This window comes from Sinocyclocheilus grahami, unplaced genomic scaffold (assembly GCF_001515645.1).
Source record: "Sinocyclocheilus grahami isolate Dianchi unplaced genomic scaffold, SAMN03320097.WGS_v1.1 scaffold235.1, whole genome shotgun sequence".
In the NCBI taxonomy this organism is placed as follows: Eukaryota; Metazoa; Chordata; class Actinopteri; order Cypriniformes; family Cyprinidae; genus Sinocyclocheilus; species Sinocyclocheilus grahami.
The window spans coordinates 175,477-181,261 of NW_015505414.1; the positions used below are offsets into that span (position 1 = coordinate 175,477).

The 5,785-nt window shown below is 37.5% G+C and overlaps 1 protein-coding gene across 1 annotated transcript in view; it reads left to right on the top strand.

The window, feature by feature from the left end:
- LOC107597704 (leucine-rich repeat-containing protein 1-like) overlaps window positions 1-5,785 on the top strand; it is a 69,855-nt gene that overhangs the window by 8,884 nt on the left and 55,186 nt on the right. The gene's annotated exons all lie outside the window — the stretch shown is intronic.

Below are 5,785 nucleotides of genomic sequence, written 5' to 3' on the forward strand. Positions count from 1 at the left end.
AAATTAGCTTTGAAATCACAGGAATAAATTACATTTTAAAATATTTCCTAATAGCAAAGAGTTATTTTAAATAGTAAAAAGTATTGGTTACACTTTACATGAAGGGGTGTGCATAAGACTGACATGACACCTTCATAATCATGACAAAAAATCTTACTGTTCAAAAACGTTTCACTGGTATGTTAGCTGAAGTTAAGTCAAGTCAGTCAAGTCACCTTTATTTATATAGCCCTTTTAACAATACAGATATGGAAAGTGTTCCCGGTTCCGGTTGACCTAATTAATGCAGCCTAACAATCCTTTTTCGGATTTGAATATTAGAAACGTATTCGTGTGTTATGTGTAAGCCAGGTTAAGGAGATGGGTCTTTAATCTAGATTTAAACTGACAGAGTGTGTCTAAAAGTTAAAGATATTAATAATTAATAAGGTGAGGCTGAGATGTTTATTTGACAGTGATTTCACATTTCTTGTTTGTATGAAGGCTAAATACAAATAAAAGGTGAACATTAATTTAGTTGATAATAATGTAATTGTGTTTAAAGATGTGTGAGCTGAAATTGTCACTCACTTCATAAAAAAAAGTCATGGTGCACGCTTTCATTGTGACTTTAGATTAAAATGCTGATAGAAAATCAAGAGTGTTGTTCCAGAATATCAGCCATTTACAAATGCAATATTGCAGCTGTATTAAAATCAATAAGTTAATATTGTCAGTTATACTTTTTTTTTTTAAAGTTAATATGGTCAGTTATACAATAGTGTCAGTTTGGCCAAAAAAGCAAAACAATAGTGCTTTTTGCCTACTGTTTTATGAAAAAAATGAATTCGAACTAGGGATGCACCGAATATTCGGCAACCAAAATTGCTCGCCCGAAAATAGCAAAAATATCTAATAAATTGTACCGAACAATGACATGACATGATCAAATAGGCGCACACTAATGCAGCAAACCTATCGGCAGTGTGAAAGTATTTAAAAGTGTTTGAGAAAGACGCAAAAATCATTACAAGCACCGACAACGAGAGACCGTTTAGTACTGCATCGCATGTCTCCGATGAGAGGAAAGGGTGGCTGTTGCTGGTTACTGTATGATGACTGAAATCGTGAAATGGCCTCAAACAATTAGGAAATAAACTGCAGAATGATGTTTTCTAATACACACAAATTGCATGTATTCAAACAGGAGCTCACGGTGCCAGGGTTCAAAGTCCAAAGCGCGAGGAAAATCTGCGCTGAAACTGTTACTCGTCGGCTGCTCAGTAACATTTTTATGCAGTTTTGAAATAAAATAAGAAAAGTAAGACGATGATAATAATTACAGCAACTTTAATACATTTATTGTAGTCACACATAGTGTTTAATTTTTTTCTGCTCCACAAGGCTGCATTTATTTGTACAGTAAAAAATACATGCCTGATTCAAGAAGAGGGTCTCAAAATGGCAAAAAAATTATATTTTACTAACTTATTAATTTTAAGTTAAATTGTGCTTTGGTATTATGTCTGCTAGAATGTAAAAAAATTCAGTCAGTGTTAAGTAAATATTTTTTAATTGTTGTTTTGTAATTGATTTTTTTTAACTTTGAAAAGCTAGACAAAACAGTAAAAAGCCATTTTGGCTATTTCATTTATGCAATTGACAAAAATTGGCAAAATATATTGGAAAAAAAATGCGAAAAAACGTATTCGGCCTTTGGCCCAGTGTTTCATTTTGTTCGGCCTCGGCCAAGAATTTTCATGAATTTTCATTTCATTTCAAGCATCCGTAATTCGAACATACTACTCTTTTCTTTTTTTCACCTACTATATCTAGCATTCATTCATTCATTCATTCATTCATATAGTTGGCAAGTAAACGGATTCAGATGATGCGATGGGGAGGGTTATAAAATGCTAGGCAAATGTACATACGCAAGCTTTTCAAAAGAAAAAAATTATGTTTTGTGGACATAAGTGCTGCTAAACCTAGCATAAGCTTCTACTTTAAAGGGGTCGGTCATATGATGCGATTTCAATTTTTCATTTCTCTTTGGAGTGTTACAAGCTCTTGGTGCATAAAGAAGATCTCTAAAGTTGCAAAGACTAAAGTCTCATTATAAAAAATCTCTTTATAAAAGTTAAGAGTCAGCCACACCTACCTAAAACGGCTCGTTCTAACACGCCCCCACATATCTACCTCACTATGTGGGAAGATTTGCATAACACCGCCCAAATGTTCACGCAAAGAAAAAAGGCATAACTTTTATTCGCGCTGTAGTATTGTTGCTGCCGCAATGTCGTGAAGATCTGTGTGATTCGTTGTGAAAGCGAAACTACTTTGTTTGGTCTTCCAAAAGAGGACGATATTCGCTTCATCATGCCTGGAGCTGATCCGTGCTGGGCGCTGTGGACATATATCAACTTCGCTGTGGATTGCGCTGTGGAACGAAGCAGAGTCCAGCCCGGGGTCATCACATGTGGTTGCCACAAGCAACCTCTCCTCTGCAACCTCTGCCTCTCCTTTGTCGAATCCGACGCCTCTGCTCACTCAGCCCGACGGCCGTTCCTCACTTTATCCCCCGGCCTCTGCTCACTGTTGGCCGCCGTGTGTGATGCTGTGTTTCGTTGTGAAAGCGAAACTACTTTGTTTGGTCTTTCCAAAAATGGACACGACTAGAAATCAGTGGTTAAGTTGTATTTACAACACTGTTCCAGAACACTTCAACCCAAATATTCAGATGTGTGCAGCACATTTTATGGAGGACCGTTTCCTGATCCTGGTAGAGTAGACTACAATGCCGGCTGTTCTGACTTTCATCATGCCTGGAGCTGATCCGTGCTGGGCGCTGTGGACATATATCAACTTCGCTGTGGATTGCGCTGTGGAACGAAGCAGAGTCCAGCCCGGGGTCATCACATGTGGTTGCCACAAGCAACCTCTCCTCTGCAACCTCTGCCTCTCCTTTGTCGAATCCGACGCCTCTGCTCACTCAGCCCGACGGCCGTTCCTCACTTTATCCCCCGGCCTCTGCTCACTGTTGGCCGCCGTGTGTGATGCTGTGTTTCGTTGTGAAAGCGAAACTACTTTGTTTGGTCTTTCCAAAAATGGACACGACTAGAAATCAGTGGTTAAGTTGTATTTACAACACTGTTCCAGAACACTTCAACCCAAATATTCAGATGTGTGCAGCACATTTTATGGAGGACCGTTTCCTGATCCTGGTAGAGTAGACTACAATGCCGGCTGTTCTGACTCACAGACTGTAAGTATGTTTTTTATATTTAAAGAGGTTTTATATTTTATATATTTAAAGCAAGTTTTTTGGGCAGTGTAGAGTAGGGCTTGTTATTTGTAATTTCTCCGATCACAAATGCAGACATGGTTTTGTGTTTACAGGGCGCGATGCAACGCAATGCGTAAAAAGACAGTATAAGTCATTATAATCCATAATTATGTCCCCACTGGATGCAACGAATGCCTCGTTTATAATGAGTTTTCATGTTTTTGAATCGTCGCTCCGGCCTGACAGGACAGCATCACAGTATGGTGAGGGGCGTAACATTTCCGTCACACACACTTGAGGTATTCGGCCAATCACAACGCACTGGATAGCTGGCCAATCACAGCACACCTCGCTTTTTCAGACCGATGAGCTTTGTAAAAATCGACCCGTTTCAGAAAGGCATGGCATAGAGGAGAAACAATAATGTACAGTATGTGGAAAATAATTGTGTTTTTTTAACCTTAAAGCGCATAAACACATTTCATTACACCAAATACACAAAATAATGTTCTTTTTAGCAACATCATATGACCCCTTTAATGAAATTGTTGACAGAGAAATAATTTATTTATTTTTTTCGTTATTTTGAAAAAAAAAATCGTTATTTTGAAAATTTTTCTAATTTAAGAAAACTGGTGTGATCATTAAAAATATGTCTGTGATTTTTGCAATTTAGATTATTTTGACCTTTGTGGGTTGTTTGTGTTAGCTTTGTGTCTAACTGTATTTGAATCCAATGAGGCTTCAAATATTGACAGAGGGGTTAAAAAGGTTAATGTAAACTTGTATTTGCTAAAGGAGGGGCGACAGCCGCCCAGCTTCGTGAACCGGAAGAACAGGTTCAGTGTTTCGCCTCAGCAGTGTGTCAGCCTGTCTGATAACACGCCAGTGCCATGATGGTTTTGTCCATCGCCTTTCATAAACAATAGCAGCCATCGCAAAGGAAGTATTGAGATGAATGTGGTGTGAACTTCCGAGTCTAAAGAGCTCTATTGTGTACCATACCTGTTGCAGTCTGGGAGGTTTCTGTGTGTCTATTGTCTAGGCAAATTTCTCTTCCTGTGCAGCACTAACGTTTTGATTACAGAGTGAGAAGAGGGACTGAAAACAAGAAGAGCAGCGTTTCTGTTCTTCTCTTTTTGATAATGGCCTGTTTGTTATTCTGGCATAGTTTTCATGAATGCGTAGGAGGTCAAGTGCAGTCGAATAGTTCAGAGTGGGGATGATAGGGCCCAATGCTATGTGGAAAATGTGGACCGAATCCAGTTGTAAATATAGATTTGACTTGAATATCATGGAATTTGGCAATTTTTTGAATGAATAAATCAAAAGTAGGGCTGTATACTTATAAACTATAAACACATTGCGATTTGGACTAGTGTCTGCAGAAAGACTGCTATTGAAAGTGAAGTGGGATGTGTGAATGGCAGGGACAGTTTTGTCTACTTCACATACTGAAGTAATTAATCTTTAACAAAAGATTCATTAAATTGTTAATGTTTTATGCCTTCATTTGATTATCACCGTTTTTGATAATTTTGTATTAAGGCATATTCAGAAAGATTAAAACAGACATAGAATTCCTAAAAATATAAAACATTTTATAGGGCCCTATTACTGTAAAAATGTTAATAAATTATTAATTTGTTAAAAGTTTTAAAAATTCAATTGATTAGATGTGATAGATGTTTTTAAACAATTCAATTGGAATTCAGAAAAATTTAAATTGAAAACCGTATTTGAAGGGTTTCATGATATCAACTAATTACGCATGCTTTTTGATTAATAATTCAAGAAAGAATCCAGAAATATGAAAACAGAAAATATGTAATGAAATTTGAGAAAAAAAGAAAACCGATTTCATAAGGCCCTATGATAATGTTTTAGAGGATACCTGTGTTCATGTACACAAACGTCAGATGGCAGTTGCATTATTTTCTTGCTGATTCTCTGGTTTTGTTTGATTATTACTAGGGATGCACCGGTATCGGGCCCGATACTGAGCTCCTGTACTCGTACTCTTAAAATGCCCCGATACCAAACGCCGATACCACACAGCATGTGATAAGCGCCATATTCAAACAAAGAAACACCGACAACAGAACAACAGACAGCAGAAAGGAGTTAAGGATGTCTACTACAAAGTATATGTATGCAATGAATATAATGTTAAACATTCAGTATTAACGCCTGTATAGCTGATGTGCACGAGCTGATAAACAAAGCACGCTGAGTGGATTGAGCGTGCAGCGGCGCAGATGCGTGAGCTTGTCGAGTGAATATATCTTTCTCACAGACATCACTGGAAAGTTTGTACTTCGGTCGGATATGTCAAAAACAAGTAAGTAAAACAATGCACAAGTTACTTATAGGTATTGAGAGAGAGAGACAGAGAGAGAGAGCGCGCGCAATTCTGTTGTGTGATCTTTGATGTTCACTCACTTAGCACACGCATAATTTGGATTAAAACTAAATCGTAAAAATAAGACCATTTATAGGGGCATTCACTATAAACATCAT